Raw genomic sequence first — 22,928 nt, 5'->3', positions numbered from 1 at the left:
CAGTAAAGGGAAGCACAATAAAATGAGGTATGCCTGTATAGAGCGGGTCCTACACTCATTCCCATTAAGATTTAAACAGCTGCTGCTGATTAATGCATTCACTTCCTGAAGAATTTTTGCATTTTGACAGTGAAGGAACTCTTAAACTACAGAAATGAATCTTTACTAGTACAATCTCAGCAATCAGTTAGTCCAGTGATGAAAATTTGAGGGTCAATGGAGATTCTTTAGAGTCCTAAAATCATGTGCTGAAGATAACTATTGATTTAAACTCTGTGTAGTGTTGGTGGTGGCTATTTGCATGTACACAGCTATAATTAACAGATTCACTACACTTTAGGACTAGTGTGTCCAACATTTGAGTTTGGAGCTTTGGACAAACTTTTCCTATCTGATGTTACCAAGACTACAAACCTATCTGCAAGGCATTTTTTTTTTTTTTTTTTTTTTTTTGAGACAGAGTCTCGCTTTGTTGCCCAGGCTAGAGTGAGTGCCATGGCGTCAGCCTAGCTCATAGCAACCTCAAACTCCTGGCTCAAGCGATCCTCCTGCCTCAGCCTCCCGAGTAGCTGGGACTACAGGCATTCGCCACCATGCCCGGCTAATTTTTTGTATGTATATTAGTTGGCCAATTAATTTCTTTCTATTTTATAGTAGAGACGGGGTCTCGCTCTTGCTCAGGCTGGTTTCGAACTCCTGACCTCAAGCAATCCGCCCGCCTCGGCCTCCCAGAGAGCTAGGATTACAGGCGTGAGCCACCGCGCCCGGCCTTGCAAGGCATTTTAAAGGACTTTATTTTGTAGGTTAGTAACCTCAAATCATGACCTCATCGTCATCTTTCTACATGTCCACCTCCCTTCCCAATTTGGGTAATATTATCAATAAAGAACCCAATTATTCAGTTAGAATGTTTTCAGGGAGAGGCATCTGATAGAGACTATGAAGTGAATTATAAAAGAGTCAAGATAGGTTTTTTTTGGCTGGAGAATTGGGAACTCATGACCTTATGTGAACAATAGCTCTATCCTTACTCCACACACTAGAGTAGCTCAGTAATTAGGCAAAGAAAACTGGTGATCTTAAATTCTTCAACTATTTGTTGTCTTTTTCCAGACTCACAGCTCAGATTGGCCAGGATTATGTTCTCAATAGAGTTTTCAATAAATAAAAAGTTCACAAAAACTGATAGACAAGAAAGTTGAAGTTATTGGCTGAAATAAGGTCTGGGTTTTATAATAATCACCGTCCCCAGTATGGTACCAGGAAAGTATTCCATTCCATTGAAAATTAAGAATTAACTACATACCTAGTGAATGTGGCAAATGCTTTTATAGGTTATGTGTGAGTGTGTGCACACGCTTGCCAGTTTTTATGCCCTTCTAGATAAAAGCTGTGTCTGACTGAATGTACTCAGTTCTATGGGAACTTCTTTAAATAAAGACCAGATTTGGGTTGGTGATCCTGACAATAAAGGGAGTGATTGTCTACATTAATATTCTTCAAGAGTCCATAATACCAGTCACAGTAATGGAGATGCTTTAACCTATCTCCTTGGGCAGGTGTGGGAGTTTTTTAGAGTACATACCTGGGAAAATGGCTGTGTTGTAGGGTGAGTGTACCATATTTTTTATTGATATAAACAAATCATCTTCCATAGTTATTGTGCCAATATACACATCACCTAGAGAGCTCATATTTCTTTATTTTCTCTCCATTATTTTCTCAGACTTAACTTTTTGCTAATGCCTATGATTCTCATGCTAGGCCTCTTCACATAATCCCACATTTCTTGTAGCCTTTGCTCTTTTCTCTTATTTCTCTGCTCCATCTCTGCAACTGACTTACTTAATTGAAAGGCATTATCGTCAATCCCTGAGATTCTTTCTTCTGTTTGAGCTACCCTGTTCTTGAGGCTTTCCACTGTGTTTTGTAACTCCTTGAATAAATTCTTCATTTCCAGAAGTTTTGTTTGATTTTTCTTTAATATTCCGATTCTTTAGTGAATTTTTCTTCTAAGTCCTGGATTTCTATGTGTGTGTGTGTGATTTCTTTGTGTTGGTTATCCATTTTCTCTTGAATATCATTGAGTTCTCTTACAATCCATGTTCAAAATTCTTCTTATATCATTTTAGTGTTCTGAATTTGGTTGATGTCTATTGCTAGAGAGCTGATGTTCCCCTTTGGGGATGTGCTTTTCATTTGATTCTTCATACTTCCAGAGTTCTTTCACTGATTCCTTCCCATCTGGATCAGCTGTTGCTTCTTATTTTTAGATTTTTGTTTGGATAATGAAACACCTTGTTTAGTCTGTGAGCCAGTAGGTGGTGTTTGTGGGTGAGATTCAACCATACCTTGTATGATGAGTCAGTAGCTGCAGTAAAAGGGTGTGCAAATTGACCTCCCTGTCAGTAGGTGGCACTTGCTAGGAGAGGCAAGCTGCAGTGTTGTTTTTGGGTACTGTAACCAGCTCTGGTTCCTCTAAATAGGCACTCTTAGTGCCTCAGGTGGTGGGTGGGGCCCTGGGATTTCCATGTGTGTCCTTATTCTCCACCTAAGTGGGGGATGGTGGGGGAGTGAGGCTGGGTGGGTATAGGTTTGGTGAGCCTGCCCTCAAGTACCACAAATGCCTGTTAGCAAGGGTCAAAGGTCTGTTCTCTACTTCTGGGCAAAGCTGCCAGAGAGGGGCTGAAATGGCCCCACTCAACCAAACAGTCTGTGTGGGGGGATGGGGCTGTCTGAGACCTGCAGTCTGGAGCAGGCCTCACTCCTTTTCACCCTTCCCTATTCTACCATTTCTCCCAGGCCTCTGCCAACAGGCAGGACCTCAAGCCAGCGGATCTCTCCTGGCTATGATGTGGGCCAGGAGGTTCCCTACCCAGGATCCCAGCCTGAGCCAGGAGCACAGCCCTCCTGTGGGAGGACGGTTACCCCTCAAGCATGCTGATCTGTCCCTGAAGGCACACACACACCTCAGTAGGCTCATTCACAAATATCTCTCCTGTGTCCCAGGGACAATGGATCAAGACTTGGGTGTAGGCAATCTGGTCTGCAGCTCCACCCCTTGGGTCCCAGAAATCCATCCCTGACCCTGCCAAGGAGAAGAGTGCTGGTCTCAAGTCACCCACAGGGTTCCCAAGCTGGATCAATGTCTCTCCACCTGGGGATTTGCCCCACTCTCCTGGAGTCACCAGGCAAGCAGCACCTGGGCGGGCTAGTGGGTAGGGAGCTCACAGTCTGAGTACCCTTTAGTTGGCTAAAGGGCACAAAAAGGAAAAGTCCCATTCCCTGCAGATGCATCTGGGTAGTGGCTAAATTGTCTCTCTGGGCAGCATTGAGTAGGGAAGGGGGAGGGGAGAATGAAGCAATATGGAGCCTGCTGATGGGCTTGGGTCTGCAGGCTGGGAGGTGCCCCGAGGGAGCTGGGAGCCTAGTGCCCCATCCACAAGAGGCTCACTGCTCACTGGCCACGCCTGTCTCTGGGCTGGTGTCCACAGGTCTCTCCAACCACTCAGGAGCCCACCAGCAGTCAGAGATGCAAAGGAGGGTAAATTTAACTGCTCCACCTACCCTTGTCACTGTTCTCCAAGCCTCTCGGGGGGGCCTTTCTCCTTCCAGTTTTGCTCTGCGACTACTTCCCGTGGGGTCTCTTGTAGTTTCAGGCACCCTTCCTTCCAACCCTCATCTGATCTATGTTTGTCTGCCTGTTTATTTTTTTCACTTTCTTCTAAAATCTATCTTTCTTGCAGAGACACTCCAGCTGGCAGTTTTTCTCGTCCACCATCTTGTCCCTTCCACAGAGAAAATCTTTACATATTCTTGACTTTAGTCTTTTGCTTTTATATTGTTCCAAATATATATTTCCCAATTTATTGCTTACCTTTGAATTTGTTCTATTTTTGTATTACAGAATTTTTATTTTAATGTAATCATTTTAGTAAATCTTTTCTTGATTCTACATTTTGTCTTATTTAAGTGATATCTTCCTATTTAATGTCATAAATATGTTCTTATTTTTTCTCTTAAGATGTCCAAGTTTTACTTTCTCACGTTTCATTCTATTATCCGTCTAAATTAATTTTTGTGCATGCTGTGGATTGAAGAGCTAATTTACTTTCTCCTATATCAAATGCCTAGTTGTCCCAGCACAATTTAATAAATGGTTCATATTTTCACTGCTCTTTCATAATGCCAGCTCTGTCACAAAGTGAGTTCCATAAATGCTTGGGTCTGTTTCCTGGTTCTTTCTCAGGCCTGTTGGCCTGTTTGTCTTCCTGTGCACCAATACCACACAATGTTTCAATTATTATCTTGTAGTGTAATTCTTGACTCCTTTTTCCTTTTTTCTCAATTTTTATTGATTATTATCTACACTTTATTCTTCCATATAAATTTTAAAATAAAATTTTCAAGGGGTTTCACAAAACCTCCTCTTGGATTTTGGTAAGAATTGTATTAATTTATAGATGAGATGTGGAGTGGTCGATATATTTGTAATATAGATTCTTCCTGGTATACTGCTGTATTTACTTAAGTCTTTTTTATACCTTACAATAATGTTTTATTACTTTCTCAGTAAAGGTTTTGCACATCCTTTGTTAGATACATTATGAGATACTTTATAGTTTCTGTTGCTTAAAATACCCAATTATGATGAGGTCATCAGTATTGGTGACCTGTGTGAAATTCTATGGGATGTCAACATGATCGATGTCCCTGTGAATTATACTGTGAGCAATTCACAAAGATCTGGAGCAAGTCAGTGAATGTGTGCTACTGCCCCTGCCTTTGCTATAGACACCTCTGAGTCAGGTATTCTAGTTGCCATTCAGGCCTTGCTATCTATTATAGTAATTATATTCCCTCTCCCTACTCCCTGACCCTGTATTCAGTGGTTAAGAGACACTGAGTCACTGTTATTATAGAATCCTTTCATCCCCATGAAACTTGGCAGTCTTTAGGATGACACTTTGACTCCATTGACACAGTTCCATAGCAGTATCTCCTATTATTAACTCTGTCTTCTAGAGGACAGGCACTCCTGAACTTCTTAAAGATGCTGGTGTCGCCCCTATTATCAAATTCCTTATTGTCTTCATGAATGGAGTGTTTTTTTAGACCCTCCCAGAAAATATAGCCAGGTAGTGGGTCCTCTGGTTGCTTGTGATAAATCTATTGTAATGTCCCTACTTCCAAGAGCCTTCTAACCTCCTGCTGATTACTCTGCCAAGGCAATTCTGGCATCTTCCCTTAATTTATTATGTGCCACCATCCTGTCCAAACTTCAAGGAGCTATTAAGAAGCAATGTAATAGTACTAGCTTCAGGTGACCTTGCCAGGAAGCTGAATCCTAAGTGATGAAAATACCTTTATATCAATTAAATCTCCCATGTCCAATCCTATAACCTGGCTCCCAACCAGGCTAACACTCTTAAGAGTACTATAGCACCTACATATAATCCCCTTAATGGTACAAATTACACTAAACCCAGCCCTTCTTTCTTTGAGTCCATCATGAAGCAAGAACTACTTTTTCCCACTTAAGCAATACTGAATGCTCACCCTCATTGGTCTGGAGGCAATGATGGAAAGTAGAGGCAGATCTTAAGGAACTCAAGCATCATATTGCAAGGCATCTACTTCAGATGAGGTATTTGCATGGTTCTCAGATAAGAAGTTGTGACCCTTTAGCAAGGGAGCCAATTCTTCTTGTGACAACTTGAAGAGTTAAGGAGAACCTCAGACTAAAATTTCTTGAAAATCCTTGCAAATGTACCCATTTCTGCTTCTTTACTAACAAGGTCTTAACTTTAGAATAGAATTATTGACACTCTACATTTCATTTCCTTTGTAGATCCATCACTCTTAAAATAAACTCTTGAACTTGATTTTGAGAAGAGTTGTCCCTACAACTTCAGGAGATAGTGATGCTATGAAGTCTTTGGCTTCCTCAGAGTGCCTTCAGTAGGTGAGTGGCTGACCTGAGCCTCTCATTCTCTTTCTTCAAGGCTTCCTAGATAGTTCACCAACATCAGTCAACTCCAAAATCCTCATAATTACTATTTCTCTCATCCCATTCAAGTGCTAAAACTTATCAAAGCTTAGGTCATTGTTGGTATCTTCTCATTCCTTCATTGAAAGGTTTGTAATCTGTGACTGAAAATACTGAGATCTAAAGTCTTCAGAACCCTGTTTCTATCTTTCATTTTTTCTGCCTGTGTGTGCCCATGATGCCTGGTTTGTCTGCTCAGTTATTTTTGACCATGAGCTACTCATTTTCTTTGAAAAGTTATTGTAATAATCTTTGAAGGCTAGAATTAAGATTTAGTCTGGCAGACAAAAATTAGTTTTGCTTTTACAGTCATGTGAAGATGAGCTAAAAATATGTGAGGAGAAAATTATGAGCCCAACTCCTTAATGACTTTTAGTTCCTCGCTTTGCATTGTGCAGGAATAAAGCAACTCTCCCCAAAGGTGGCAAGGTAGAGATACTTATTCTTGTTCACCTTTCACCATGAAAGTAGCCTTCTAAAGTCCAGGTTTTATTACGAAAGTGGAATAAAAACTTCAAAAACGAAACAGTCTTTTCTAATTTAATGAAAAATTTAACCAAAAATGAAATTTATTGGCTTCTAATCATTTAATCCATGTTTTTATAATTAATTTGTCGATATTAATTGTAACAATTAGAACATCAACAAGTAAGATTTTAACAAACCAACTGCAGGGTTTTGACCAGGTTTTCCTTTATGAGGCCCCGGGCTCAAAACTAGTGTGAGTTAAATACAACTCACATGGCAGTTAATGTGTTAAAAAACTGGCCTCAACCCTGCAGCCCACATCTTAGTCATACAACCCTGTGGATGACCAGATTCAGTACAACCTATCACTCAGGCTTTCAGTTCTGATTCTTAGGTATTTCTGGTTTTGCTTTGTATTAAGTTTTTCTTTGGTTATATTTTATTCAGTGTGTGTTATCTTATAAATAGAGGAAACTGAAACTAAGAAAACATGTAACCTGCCTAAGCTTCCAGATTGTATCGCCTGTTGTGGGCTTTCTCACTCCCAGGCCAGTGCTTGTACTTTCTCCATTGTATTATGCAGCTTCTCAACATTTTCAGATGGGGCCTTATTCTTTTTATACTTAAGCCCAGCCAACACACCATTTCTGATATGAGAAGACTAAGAAACAAACCAGAGCAGTCTAGCAAAGGCATCTAAAAGTGTAATCTAATTTATAGAACTATAATGAAACATCTTATTAAGTAAAAAATTCAGTGAAGTGATATTATTCTGCAGTTAAGTGAAGAAACTGAGTAAAAGGACATGAGATGCTACATGCTGGATGTAAGGTAATGTTTCTAGCAGTTTAGGGCCAATGAAAAGGGTTTTTAAGGATCTCAATAAACTAGTCTCTTAATAGTTAAAAAAATGATAGACATATGTAAAGTAGAAAGGTTAAATGTTACAGAAAAAGGCTGATGAATTTCACACGTTTCAGAGGCAATGGGTCATGATTAATGTGCATGTTGAATAAAAAATCATTATACTTATTATTTTTATTAAAATAATTGAGCTCAATAAAGCTCAATTAACAGCATATGTATAATGCACTTTTCTTAACCACTAGCATGATATATTAATAACATTATTACAATGGATAGACCTGCATCAAGCACCTGGCACACGATATAACTCTTTCATATTTTCCTCAAAGCAATGTAGTTTGCATAATATTTCCCAGATATTTCTAGAAAATTTTACATAAATATTTGCATATCATTTTCATGATAAAAAATCATAATTAGGCACTTTTCTGTGCCAGTGAGAACACAATAGATTGTTCTGGATAAAAATGTAGGAACTGTCCTAGTGCCAGTCCTGGGCCCCTATGCCACTGGGTCCATTTGTCGTGCTTCTCCCGCTGTGCTCTGTATTGCAGGCTGGGAGGGGAGGAGGGGTGGGATAAAGGAGGTGGAGTACTGGTCCTTTCAGGCTGTGTTTCTGGCTCCCAGATAAGCTGGATTCTGAAGGGGTTTGGCCAATGGGAAGCTTAGGCAAAGACTGGAAGCCAGAGGAAGGGAGAATCCAAACTATTTCTACTCTTGTTCTCTGCCTCTGGTGGTGGCTCCACAGCAGCTATATATAACTCTAGCTCATCCCCCTCACTACAATGCCACCTTTCACTAGGTGACTTTGGTCCTGGGCAACACTAATACTTCTTCCTTGTCTTGTCCTCAGCCTATGTATGGTAATGCTTCCTGCCATTGCTAAACTTTGATTACCTCCTCATCACTTGTTAAATTATCAGATGCTCCATGACCCATGTAACAAATCCCTACACTAAATCCCCTCTGTTGTAAATACTTGAAATTCTTTGTTTTCCTGATTACTCTGTAATTGATGTGAAGATTAAGTCACAGCATCCAAATTCCAGAATATTTTAATATTTTTTTAAGGCCTTTCTTGAATATATATCTGAAATCCTACTGCATTTATAGGCTGGAAAACAATATTTAGCTTATCTTTTTTTAACATATTTTTTTTATTTCAGCATATTATGGGAATACAAATGTTAAGGTTACATATATTACCCATGCCCCCTCTCTCCCCTCGAGCCAGAGCTTCAAGCATGACCATCCCCCCAAACGTTGCACATCTCACTCATTATGTTTGTATATACCCATCCCCTCCTCCCTCCTCCCACCTGCCCCATACCTGATAAATGTTATTCCTATATGTCCACTTAGGTGTTGATCTGTTAATACCAATTTGCTGGTGAGTACATGTGGTGCTTGTTTTTCCATTCTTGAGATACTTCACTTAGTAGAATGGGTTCCAGCTCTATCTAGGAAAATAATTTGGAGAATCTTACAATCCCTTATTTGGATTATAATTGAGATTCAAAGAAATTAAATTAGGTTGTATAGCTGTTCAGAAAACTCTAAAATTTTTTAGGTTAAGTAAAATTATACATATTTAACTACAGAGCCTACCACCAATGTTGTATATATAGCGCAACATATTTATTAGTCCTAAATAATGGTTAGTATTAAATAGTGCTAAATATTATTTGTTGATTCATTTTAATATCAATTAATTTAAGTCAATCTGAAGAATAAATCACTATGTACATTCTTACCCTTTCCTATATGCCATATACCACCTTATAAATGACGGCATGTTATGGAGCCAGCTCTGTCATATGTATATGATACGGTGTTAGAATGTATAACTGAGCTCCACAATAATCCAATGGCATTTTTCATTTTAAATTTTCTCTTTTTACATTTTTTACCAGAGTTGTTAAGATAGTGAATTTTTAACAGCTCCTGCAAGAGCTTTGATGGAAATACCAATGAAAATGTACAATCCCAAAGCCTGATCTCCAGAGGAGTGAAAAGAACAGAAAGGGAATAACTCTTAGGCTTTTAAATTATGAAGCACTGACTCTGCACACATGCTGAGACACGATGCTACTCTAGGTTCATCCCTTGACAGAACCTTTAGGGCTACTTGCTAAGGGTTGGAGAATTCATTTTTGCACTGAAAATTTAAACACTGTGTTTTCAAGAATTCTGGAACAAAAATTTAAAAAAATCTCCTTATTCATACACCCAAAAGAAACAATACTTACACAAGAAAAATGAATAGCCAATGAAAGCTTGGCCATTTAAAACATTTCATCATTTAAAAATGAAAATATTTAATAAGAGAAGCAACTATGATGTACTGATCATAAGTAAAACTATGGTTTTCCTTGGACATCTCCCTAAGTAACAGTATAATGAGGACACCTAACCTTTGACTCACTGAAGCAGAGAATGTTCCCTATGGGAAAACATATTTTAAAGCAATGAGATAACAGAATGGAGAAAACAATTAGCTCTTTGTTCTTCTGCCATCTAGAAATAGCTGGGTGAGCAGCCACATGAAGTGCAGCCAGTTTTTAAACATCAAAATGATGTAAATATTGGTCCCATAATCATATAAGTCCCCTAGGACTACGTCCTCAACCCCTGGGCCAAGGACCAGTACCAGTCTGTGGCCTGTTAGGAACTGGGCCACACAGCAGGAGGTGAGCTGTGGGGAAGCCAGCAAAGCTTCCCTATATTTACAGCTGCTCCCATCACTCGCATCACTGCATAAGCTCCGCCTCCTGTCAGATCAGCAGCCGCAGCATTAGATTCTCATTGGAGTGTGAACCCTACTGTAAACTGTGCATACCAGGGATCTAGGTTGTGTGCTCCTTATGAGAATCTAATGCCTGATGATCTGGGGTGGAGCTGAGGCGGTGATGCTAGCATTGGGGAGTGGCTACAAATGCAGACTATCATTGGCAGAGAGGTTTGACTGCACAATAAATGTAATGCGCTTCAATCATCCTGAAATCATTCCTGCCCAATGCCCCCAAGTGGAAAAATTGCCTTCCATGAAGCCAGTCCCTGGCACCAAAAAGGTTGGTGACCACTGCCCTAGGAGATGGGTGATCTATTTGAATTAATCTGAGCCCAAGTAGAGCATTTCATATCTGTGGACCTGAGTTTTCTGACGCAGCTTCCTTACCATGTCCCAGTGTACCTAGACAATGGCCAAGTCTCCATTTCACTCTGAAGTATCTCGATACAACCATGGATGGAATTTTCATCCCACAAGGTAGGCTTAGCAATGCCTAGTGGAATGATTTCAGCAGATCTCCAAAACTCTTGGACCTAGCAGTACTCAGTCAACTTAATTGAGTATCACTAAGGTTTTCTTTTCTTTTAAATGTTTTTTAGAATAAAAACATCATAGAGAGGAGGTGTGATTTTATTAAGTTAAAGCCCACTATTATGTGTTGCCTTAACATCTGGTACAATCAGAATGGCCTTATCTGGCCTAATTGCAAGACCCCTCTGCACTGAGTTCCCACAGATGAGGACTTCTAGCCAAAAAATCCTTCTAACCAAAGGGACTAGACACAGTTCCTGCTTATTCCTGAGTAGTGGGTTTCAATTCCCTGCCAGGTGAAGGGATTATTCAAAGAAGTTAATCACATCCTCCTGCAGAAACCAGAGGGCACCTCACCTTCTTGATACTACAAAACCTACTTCCTGCACCCCTGGGTTGTTTACTCTGTTTTTGAGTGTGGCCCCCATGTAGCCTTGCTTGGAGCCTGTTGTCATCCTCCCCTGGGCAGTTAGTATAGGTGACTAACAAAATGCTGTTGATCTGCTCCGCCCAGTGTTGGGTGTAGTATGTTTGGTCATCTTCATAACCCTAAAGTGGGAATCCTTCCCTCACCAACAGGGTGACTAAGGAATAATTAAAACAAGAAAGTCAAAGTTAATAGTTCATCCAAGCTGATGAAAACATTCTGGAGTTGGGATTATATTCTGGATATTGGACTATGTTTTTATCTGATCTGATAAGATACTTACTTTCAAAACTCTCAGAATATCTGTCTTTATGGCTTATGATAATAATTACTAGTATTACTACAAATAATAATGCCATTTATTTATTTATTTATATGTCACATACATACATCATTGTATGTAATCTATACCCCCATTTACAGCTAAGGAAACTGAGACATGGAGAGGCTAAAATAATTTGTACATAGAGGATTAGTAAATGTCATAATTAAACCTAAGGGGTCTTGTTTATTTGCATATTGTTATTGTTATTTGTTTTTTTGCCTTCAGAGCTTCTGTGTTTAACCAGAAGATTATGCCACCATCATCATTTGTTCTAATCATAATTGTCAGTGAAGTTCCTCAGAGCCTCCAAATCATGATTAGAACTCACTCAGTGTTGCTTAAAAATGGCAATAAATGGCAAACCACTTTAATTCAATTGAATTAATGAATAATTACTATGTGGAAAAATACAAGGCACAATATATTGTTGTTAAACTTAATTATTCATTTCTTATTAAGTGTGGATGTGTCTAAAATTGGAAGAATATCTTAACAAGTCACATGAAACTCCCAAACAGAATCAATAAGTATATGTAGAATGAAAGAGTGAATAAATATATCTAGTATTTTTGTTTAATAATGTATTTAAATGTACTATTTAAATTGCAAAAAAATAAAATTTACATTGAAAACATGGACAAATAAGAAAATAAAATGCAAAAGTTAGAGATAAAAAGAAAACAATTATTGTCATATTCAGCCTCTAATATATTTAAGATGTGCCAGTTTTAAAGCATTTCCTTTAAAGACTCTTTTGAATTCCCCATTCCTGGGATTTATTTGGAATTTGAACTTTGTAAAAAAAGAGAATATTTTTTCATAGAGTCAGCATTCTAAAAAACAAAGTAAGTGTTATTGCTTAGATGGCCTGGTTTATTTCACATAGAACCTGGCAAATGGAGAATAAAAACTTTGTTTCTACAGTTTTATAGATGGAAGATGTGCCATGGCCAAGTGTGCCAGCAATGTTTTTTTGCCTCACTTACACTTCATGCCCAAAGTCATTTTCTCCAATAGTTTCTGAAGCAGAGTCTACCTGCCTTTCTCTGAGGTAGTCTACGAACAAGACTTTTGTCTTATTTCTTTAGGAGGAAAATGTCCAGGTATTTTGTAGTACATTGATTAACAACCAAAATAGCGTAGGTTTGGTTTTTGCCTACTTGCTGTGGGTTGGCTGGTTTTGTAGCCTTCTTGACCTTCTGGCTTCCACGTTGTGAAGACTGTGTTGCTGTTTGGATTATAGGGTTTCCTCATTTCATGTGTGAATGTGTCCTGTACAGGGAGCCAATGCTTGGGTACAGAAGTGATTTTCAAAATATGTAACACCTAGCACAACACAGGCACCCACTGTACAGAAAGGACAATGGAGCAGGGTCCCAGGCCATTAACTGTTTAGTCGCTGTACTCTCGAGAGGTCCAAGGGGTCTCAAAGGAAGTGATAGAGCTATACATGGGAGGCTTGGTGCAGTGGGTATTTTTTATCTAGTTCAGAATTACTTTAATATCTTAATAAGAAATGTAACTATACTTGTGTAATCTTAGTGTATATCATCCCTAAATGTGTGTATGTGTGTGTGTGTATATATATATATATATATATATGTGTACAAAATATTTAAAGTGGCCTTTTAAGTATCTGGAACTTTTTACAACAGTAACGTTTATAAAGGAAAAGTCTCCTATTACTACAGGATCTTATCTTAATTAGTTCTACACCAGAACTCTTCAGTGAGCCACACTGTCAAATGAGGACTTATGAAGATGTTTATCCAAGATGGTTTAAAAAGTTAATAGAAAGAAACTTTAAAATGTTTTGATGTGGCTCCTTTTCGTGGGGGGAGGGGACCTTCTTGGGATAAGAAAAATGAATTAGAAAAAAATATCCATGTTCTTTTCATCTTCATCATAATTGATTCTACCTGTGTATCATTTGGGGTCCAGTTTCCTACACATATTTGTAATGTGGGTTTCATTTCCATAAAATGGGAACATAATAAATATAGGGTTTACTAACGATTGTTTTATGTGGCTGCCAATCTGCCAAGTAGCATTCTTAATTATTGCCAGGAAACTAGGCATTTTCCAAACATATGTTTTAGATTTAAGACTAATATGTCATGTCAGCCCTCTCTACTGGACTGATGGGAGCCCAGTGGGACTTCAGAGTGTCTGCTTTGGTGGGTGACTTTTGGGGGTTAGATAAAAGCACTAATAGGAGGAGATAGAGCAAAGCATCAAAAGTTTCTGAAAGCAAATCCTACAAAAAAGTACATCAAAGGGTTATGTTTTCATTATAAACTGATATTTTTACTAGGCAAGTATAGAGATCGATCTTCCTCTAGAAGCCATGGAATAAAGGAAACCAGACCCTAACCTAAATTAATGAACCTAATTGCAAGGCTCTTGTCTTCTTTGAACAACATAACCAGGAGTTTTGCCCCCAGTTTTTTTTTTTTTTTTTTTAAAGTATATGTGGCTTTTTCATTAGCCTGTGCAAACCTGGTATGTTCCATCAAAGAATTTATTCCATGACTTGGAAAAAAGGAAACTGAAAATCAAAAGGATCTGGTCCAAATGAGCTATATTTCTGAATGTTCCCCTCAAAGATGTTTTCAAGTCCATGGAAATACCTTTCAGTGGTTTTAGTTTGCTCATCTAACACACACTTCGCTTATGACCCACAGTTCCTTAGTCTTGGTCAAAGAGCTAGGATACCTGCTAAGTGTATATATAAGCACAAAACAATTTATTATTGACATGAAAGCATATCTTGTCATTCTGAATTCTTGTTTTTTTTAGAATAATGTATTTAAAGTGGAATACCACCATTTCTACCTTTAGATGTTCACGTGCAATTTTTTTAACTGTTTTTTTTTTTATTTTAGCTTATTACGGGGGTACAAGTGTTAAGGTTACATATATCGCCCATACCCCCCTCCCCCCTCGAGTAAGAGCTTCAAGAGTGTCCATCCCCCAAACGTTGCACATCTTACTCATTGTGGTTGTATATACTCGTCCCTTCCTCCCCCCTCCCACCCACCCGACACCTGATAAATGTTACTCCTATATGTCCACTTAGGTGTTGATCCGTTAATACCAATTTGCTGATGAGTACATGTGGTGCTTGTTTTTCTGTTCTTGAGATACTTCACTTAGTAGAATGGGTTCCAGCTCTATCCAGGAATATACAAGAGGTGCTATATCACCATTGTTTCTTAAAGCTGAGTAGTATTCCATGGTATACATATACCACATTTTATTAATCCACTCATGAATTGATGGGCACTTGGGTTGTTTCCACATCTTTGCAATTGTGAATTGTGCTGCTATAAACATTTGAGTGCATGTGTCTTTTTCATAAAGTGACTTTCGATCTTTTGGGTAGATGCCCAGTAGTGGAATTGCTGGATCAAATGGTAGATCTACTTGTATGACTTTGAGGTATCCCCATATTGCTTTCCACAGAGGTTGAACTAGTTTACAGTGCCACCAGCAGTGTAGGAGTGTTCCTCTCTCTCTGCATCCATGCCAGCATTTGTTATTTGGGGACTTTTTGATAAAGGCCATTCTCACTGGAGTTAAGTGATATCTCATTGTGGTTTTGATTTGCATTTCTCTGATGATTAGAGATGTTGAACATTTTTTCATATGTTTATTGGCCATTATTCTGTCTTCTTTTGAGAAGTTCATGTCCTTTGCCCATTTTTTGATAGGGTTGTTTGATTTTTTTCTTGCTGATTTTCCTGAGTTCTAAATAGATTCTAGTTATCAGCCCTTTATCAGATGTGTAGCTTGCAAAAATTTTCTCCCATGCTGTGGGTTGTCTGTTTGCTCTCTTGACAGTTTCTTTGGCTGTGCAGAAGCTTTTTAATTTGATCAGGTCCCATTTGTTTATTTTTGTTGCTGTTGTGATTGCCTTTGAGGTCTTCTTCATAAATTCTTTGCCTAGGCCAATGTCTAGAAGAGTATTTCCAACATTTTCCTCTAGAATTTCCTCTAATTTCCTCTAACAGTTTCACACCTAAGGTTCAAGTCTGTTACCCAGCGTGAGTTGATTTTTGTGAGAGGTGAAAGGTGCAGGTTTTCCCAGCACCATTTATTGAATAAGGGTTCTTTTCCCCAGTGCATGTTTTTGTCTGCTTTGTCGAAGATTAGTTGGCTATATGAGGATGGTTTTATATCTGGGTTCTCTGTTCTGTTCCACTGGTCAATGTCCCTGTTCTTGTGCCAGGAAAAAGCTGTTTTAATGACTATAGCCTTGTAGTATAGTTTGAAGTCTGGTAAATTGATACCTCCTATTTTGTTTTTATTGCCTAGGATTGATTTTGCTATATGGGGTATTCTCTGGTTCCATACAAAGCATAAAATTATTTTTTCTATATCTGTGAAAAAATGATGATGGTATTTTGATAGGGATTGCATTGACCCCGTAGGTCACTTTGGGTAGTATAGACATTTTAACAATGTTGATTCTGCCGACCCATGAGCATGGTATGTTCTTCCATCTGTTTATGTCCTGTGCTATTTCCTTCTTCAGTGTTCCTTAGTTCTCCCTGTAGAGGTCTTTTACCTCCTTAGTTAAATAAAGTCAAGTGCAATTTTAATGGACTTAGAAGAGGTAGTACTTTTGTTCACATGGGAAGCATTTGAGTGCCATCTTACCAATGTCTTCAGGTGGCAAAGTGACTTCCATAATAGTAAGGACAAATTAAAAGGAATCCAGGGCATTGCTGGGCCTCGGTTCCTGTTCCACACCTAAGGCTACCTTCTTGAGAAACGGAGAGTGGCCCATACAGTGTTTACTCTTACCTTTCAATGCATCGCATGTGTGGCCAATATTTTAGAAATGGTATTTGTATATTTTGATGGCACAAAGACTTTAATATTTAAAATGGAAAGGAACACAAGCACTTACCTTAACAGCTCTAGGTGACTATGCATGTTTCGAGGAGAAGAAGAGAAAAATTGTAGTTGTAAAGAAGGTTTAAATCTCAAATAAAAGCCCTGGAATTCAGCATTGTCTTTGTCTCCCATACATTAATATTATTGTCAATGTATGAAGCTGAGAATGTAGATTTATCAGTCTGATGGATTACATTTAATATGTGATACTTAAATTTAATAAATTACCCAAGATCGCTTAATAAACAGTGTATGACATAACTGAAGATGATAGAAGTAAGACACTATGTGTCACTCTCCTGGAAACAAGAATTATATTGATAAATGTAAGGGAAAGTTAGTATTTAGTTTCAAATTTCCTTCTTAACAACTGAGACATTATAAGAAGAAAAAGAATCAAATTGGAAATATTTATTGACAAAAACGAAAGAATTATAAAAATCCTCAGATAATACTAACCATTATAATTTTGTTTTCCATCTCCTCTCTTTCCTCTCCCTCTTTCTCCTTCTTTTCTTTCATTTTAGAAATATTCAACAGTTAATAGATAGAAATTGGAAAATAAACCTAATCAAATTAAAATGTTTGCACATGAAAACCTAACCTATCTCACAGCCTTTCTGAAGAATTTGGCAAAGCTCTGAAGGTAGGTGTGGATTTTTTTCTCCTAGCATTACTGCAGATACCAGCAGAGAAGGTTCATGAACTCAACCCCCAATCCATTATTTCACATCTTGACTTATGACAACATTTATCAAGTATGCTTTCCTTAATAGATAGCTCTCCATACCTTACTCATGGAAAGAGGCTCCTTGATGAAAGAATTTCAGGAAACGCCATAAAAACAAAATTAAATTATTGTGCTTTTTACATGTTTGTTTGCTTAACAGTTAAGACTTTCCATGAGCAAGTTTGAAAAACTCTTCTCAAATAATATACTATTTAGAATTACCACAGTCTCAGATGAAAATAACACAGGCTGTGTGGGTTCGAATCCAAGTTTAAATCTGTCAGGACCCTGGGAAGATTTCCTAATCTTTCTCATCCTTTGTTTCTTAATGTGTAAAATGGGAACAGGAGTGGCTTCATAGCATCAATACATGAAGCAGATGTGATTGAGCATGCAAAGTGTTACTTAGCACAGTGTCTGGCACATGGGCAGGCTTCAATGGATGACGGTGATAATTCTGATGTAAGTTAACCTTGTAGTGACAATTCTTATGCATACAATGGCAGCATTGCCCCTATGGGACTGGTGCTTGGTGACCTGGGAAGAGAAGTATTCTCAGTGTAAAAGAAAATTGTCAGGAATGACACAGATCTTCTCTCACCAGATATATCTCCTTCAGGGTTCATGAACTTTTACCCAGTATAGGTCATAGATATGAACTAAATCAATTTGTGATAAAATATCCAGAATCAAATAGTCCTTCAATCCCACAACAATCTACAGATAGCAAGCATTTTCAGGGGAATTTGGCTGAATTTCAGAAAGCTTTTTTGCATTCATTTTAGACTCTTTTCTTATCCAAAGACCATAGGCAGTTGAGGCCTGGATTGATCGTCTGGATTCCATCATGTTATATGTTATATTTGTTTGTATTTGTGTGGTTTTTGTAGCATGCACTCTTTCATCATAGTTAGGTACAAATTCTGTTGAAATTTTAAAATTTAAATTATAGCAGAAACATTAGATTGTCTCCTAGCATTTACATTGAAACCTTTTTTCAGCTATTCAAAAATTACTCATTTTGTTATTCATGTATTCATTTCTTCCTAGACAATTCTATTCTATTACCTAGGTTATGTATACATCTTTGCCTCCCAAACTCTTACCCATCCTCGGAGATCTTTCCTCTTCTAGAAGGAAAGATAAGAACCTCTCCAGTCAGGGGCAGTCTGTCCCCTCTGATAGCAACCTTAATTATACAATTCAGATGGCATGTGTTACCCACTGCCTTGAATAGGAATTTTATATTTCATGTTTTACATCTGCTGAAGAAGACCATAAATTGCTTGTCTTTGTATTCTCCATAGCACAATGTATTGTACATTAATTGGCTCTCAACAAATGTTCATGTACTTCTGTGGTTACCAAAAGGTTAAATAGTTTCTGACAGCAAAGTCTTTTTAAAAATAAACTATACCGGCCAAGCGCAGTGGCTCAGGCCTGTAATCCTAGCACCCTGGGAGACCGAGGCGGGCCGATTGCCGGAGGTCAGGAGTTCGAAACCAGCCTGAGCAAGAGCGAGACCCCGTCTCTACTATAAATGGAAAGAAATTAATTGGCCAACTAATATATATACAAAAAATTAGCCAGGCATGGTGGCACAGGCCTGTAGTCCCAGCTACTCGGGAGGCTGAGGCAGGAGGATTGCTTGAGCCCAGGAGTTTGAGGTTGCTGTGAGCTAGGCTGACGCCACGGCACTCACTCTAGCCTGGGCAACAAAGCGAGACTCTGTCTCAAAAAATAAATAAATAAATAAATAAAAATAAACTATACCGATGCTGCCATGTTCTGAAAGTAAAGATAAAGGAAAAAAGTCCTCTGACTAATGCAGAAATCAAGATGGGTTCTGGTACGGGGGAGTGAGGGCAGAGGTGAAAACTTGTCCAGCTCTTTCTCCTCTTTTGTCATGAATAGTGTTTGGACTTATGTGTGTTATGTCCTTAACATGTCATTAGACCTCAGAGAATCCCTGGATGGAGATGCATCAAAAAATAAAGGTGAAAAGGACTGGGTGAATGGCTCACACCTGTAATTCTAGCACTCTGGGAGGATCATTTGAGCTCAAGAGTGTGAGACCAGCCTAAGCAACAGCAGGACCCCCGTCTCTACTAAAAATAGAAAAGAATTAGCCAGGCATGGTGGTGCACCAGTAATCTCAGGTACTCAGGAGGCTGAGGCAGGAGGATTGCTTAAACCCAGGAGTTTGAGGTTGCTGTGAGCTAGGCCGATGCCATGGCACTCTAGCCTGGGCAACAGAGTGAGACTCTGTCTCAATAAATACATACATACATAAAAATAAAGGTGAAAAGGATATTTCTTGGTTTTTCTACTTTTGAAAAAAATTCCTAACTTTTAAAGTAGTCACTGTTTTATACCCATGTTCAGCTCTTTTTCTGTAGCCAAAGGATGTCATGGGTGAATGGCACCAAGAACTTTAAAAAGATAACAAAACCAAAAGTAAAAGATGTTGACTAAGAGGAGATTTTTGAAGGTTAAAAATAAAAGCAAGAAAACAAAACCCCATAAGCAACGCTAAAGCTCACAGTCCTATATACTATTGTCACCTTGAAATCTGATTTCTGAGCTCAACACCATCAAAATGACTCCTGAAGAGTGATGACAAGAAGCAGCAAAGTGGTCCCTGTACTGTCACCACCTGAGATGGGTAGTAAAGGGGACTCTTTTCTATGTCTGCACTTAGATGGGGGAATGGGATCAGAAGAGAAAACGAGGGAACAGATGACTCTCAATCAATCACAGCATGAAACACGAAGTAGCAAATAATTAGATTGAGACAGAAAATATTGGTAGAAAGGTGAGTCTAAGAATGTTATGTATCTAAAATTCAATTAAACATGATCGAAACAATTAAAGGGGTTAAGCTGAACACTAGCAACGAGGATAGGCTTAGAACAACTATCTAAAATACAAAAGAAACATATTCTATCTATCAGGAAAATGAAACATGGTAATATGCGCTTGAAGAAGAATATGGCACCAACGTTGCTGAGAATAATTCGAGGAGAATACACCAGCCTGAGTATGTGTCGAGCAGTTGCCCACCCTCCCCAGCCCAAGACTGGGGCAATGCCAATTCCTAAGACAAGCTGGGTTGGAGAAGTGGGAGCATCTTTTAAGGCACTGTCTCAATGACTTCCCTGAAAATAAAAGTACATCCTTACAAAGAAATATCTCCAAGGAATATAAAAACTAATTTGAAATTTATAGGTAGTTTTAAGAATCAAAATCTTAAACACTTGGAGCAAATGGAAGACAGGAATATGAGGCATCAAAAAATGGAGGAAAATTTTAATAAGTCCCTCCCTTATAATACTGATAGAAAACCTATTAAAACACAAAGGAATTAAAATACTGTAATCAACTCCATCCTTCTTTGTAACTTATGTTGCTCATTAAGATCAAATAGTGCCAATTTATGCTTAGAAATTCTGTTCATTTGGCATATGAATGAACGAATGAGTGAGCAAATGAATGAATTAGTGAATATGCTTTTATTGAGCACCTGCTTTTCTCCAAGCCCTGTACTAGCTACTTTATCAATTATTATCTCATTTAATTCTCACAACAATCCTGTCTGGAATTATTATCCTAATTATATTAGCAAGAAAACAGACTCACAAAGGTTAGACAAAGAGCCCAAGTACACACAGTTAATGAAGAACAGAGCCATATTTCCAACCGATCTTTTGATTCCATGCTGAGTTTCTTGTTCAGTAGGAGAATCATTGCTTCCCTTTTCAAAAATAAATCATTTTTGCTAGAAAAAATAGTGCTTTGGGTGGACAGATGATTCTAACGCTTGTCCAAAGAACTTCTGGATCCACCTTGAGACCTTTAGAATCAACCACCAAAAATAAAAACACTTTGGTAACAGTCTGGGCAGTCACCCTGTTATGCCCAACAAACTGGGGAAAATGAGCCTTTGGCTTGACGGGTGTATTTAACTGTTGTTTTGGGAGAGGCCCGAAAGGAAAAGTAGTTATGTCAATTGTGTTTTAACAGAGTGACTAAGTTGTGAGCATTTCCAAAAAAACATTTTTCTGCAGAGTTTAGTTTTACTAGCTTCGGAGACAATGACTCAGGCATCTCTTTGTTGTCTGCTCTCTAATTATTAATAGCAAGTTCTAAAGACATCACCTTCAGAAAGGGAGGAAGAGTAGCCTTGATTTTGTTCAAAACCTCAGTCATCTCATTCCCCTAATGAACTTCTAAAAAAATGCTATCAAGCCATTACAGCGAGCCGATGAAAGGAGAAAGAACACCGCCTGTTACAAGAAGCTTCCTTAGAAGCACAAGTCCAGCCCTCTGACACGAGCTTTCAAAGGTTTCCAACGTTTTCAGACACACATTTAATCAAACACCTATTTACTCCGTGACCCCCTAGAGCACCAGTCAAGTGCTGGCGGATGGTAAGATACACAGTTTTATCACCACTTTCCTGATGGGAAAGGAGCCAGAACCAGAAGGCGTTGGGGGCAAGAGCCTGGAAAGGTGAAGAACAATTTTTTTTCCAAATTGGCCTCAGGGAGAGTTGGGCCATGCAATTTCCTTTTCAGTCTGAAAATATTATGAAAAAGAAAAGGAAAACATCACTTGTTTCATGGGCTTTTGGAAGACACTGCCTCGGAGCTCTGCGTGGCAGGAGCTGCGTGCACAAGGCTGTCCCGCTCTGATGCCGGCGACAGCGCAAGGCGGGCACAGCGGAGACTGCGCCGAGTGTGGCTGAGCCGCAGCAGGTGGGCCGCGCTCCTCGTGATAGTCCCGAGAGACGGACTGCAAAGGCATTTAGGCTTCACCATCAACAGAGGCGTTTTCAGCAGGGGAAAGCTCCTGATTACAGAGGAATGTGACAGGTTTGCTTTACACAGTTATCAACCTCACCCCCCCCCAATATTGTAAGAGACGGCTCACTGAATATCATACCCGCCCGCGTGGGGTGATGCTGCGCATCGTTAATTAGCGAGTATTTCTGAGTAACCACTGTTTAGAAGAATAAAAAGGTGCTATAAGGAAATACTAAACAGGGTGGGCGAACAGACTGTCCACAAGCCAAATCACTCCTGCAGACTCTTTTTTTTGGGGGGTGGGGGGGAGGAGGCAGGGGCTGTGAGGATTTTAAAAAAAATATTTAGTTGCAAACTTTTAAACATCAGATAGTTCACGCAAAAATATAGATATCTGGCTTGTCTTTAAAAGTTGAGAGATCTGGCAACATGGGGGAGGCCCACATTTCAGCATGATGTCAGCAAACATTGACACTTGTATTACTATTATTTTTTATTTTTAATTGACAAATGATAATCGTATCTGTTATATATTTATAAGGTATGATGTGATGTTTTGGTCCATGTTTACATTGTGGAATGGTTAAGTCAAGCTCGTTAACAAATCCATCACCTCATATACTTATCATTTTTTTGAGAGTGACTCAAGGTGGAATCTGTGAGGGGCATGTTAAGAATTTTAGATGGTTTTAGAAGTGGAAGCTATGATGTGTTCTAAGTGGAGCTGGCCTAAGGATTTATAGAGATCCCCTTGGCTTGTGGAAGCAGTAGGAGGCCATAGCAAAAGATGAAGTAGGGAGATAAGTGGAGAGACTATTTCTGTAGATCAAGAACAAGACTTAGGGATTGATTGGATGTGGAGCAAGAGGGAAAGGGAAGTTCCAAGGTAACCTAGTTTTCTTCATGAGTTTGAGGGGTGGTGCTACCATTTATTGAGAGGGGGAATGCTAGTGCAGAAGAAGATTTGAAGGGATGACCAAGGGTTCCATATAAACATGCTGGTAAAATACCCAAGTGTAACTATAGACTGGGA

The sequence above is a fragment of the Microcebus murinus genome, chromosome 5, assembly GCF_040939455.1.
Source record: "Microcebus murinus isolate Inina chromosome 5, M.murinus_Inina_mat1.0, whole genome shotgun sequence".
Lineage (NCBI taxonomy): Eukaryota > Metazoa > Chordata > Mammalia > Primates > Cheirogaleidae > Microcebus > Microcebus murinus.
The sequence above is the reverse complement of the archived record's forward strand: the minus strand, read 5'-3'. Positions refer to the sequence as shown.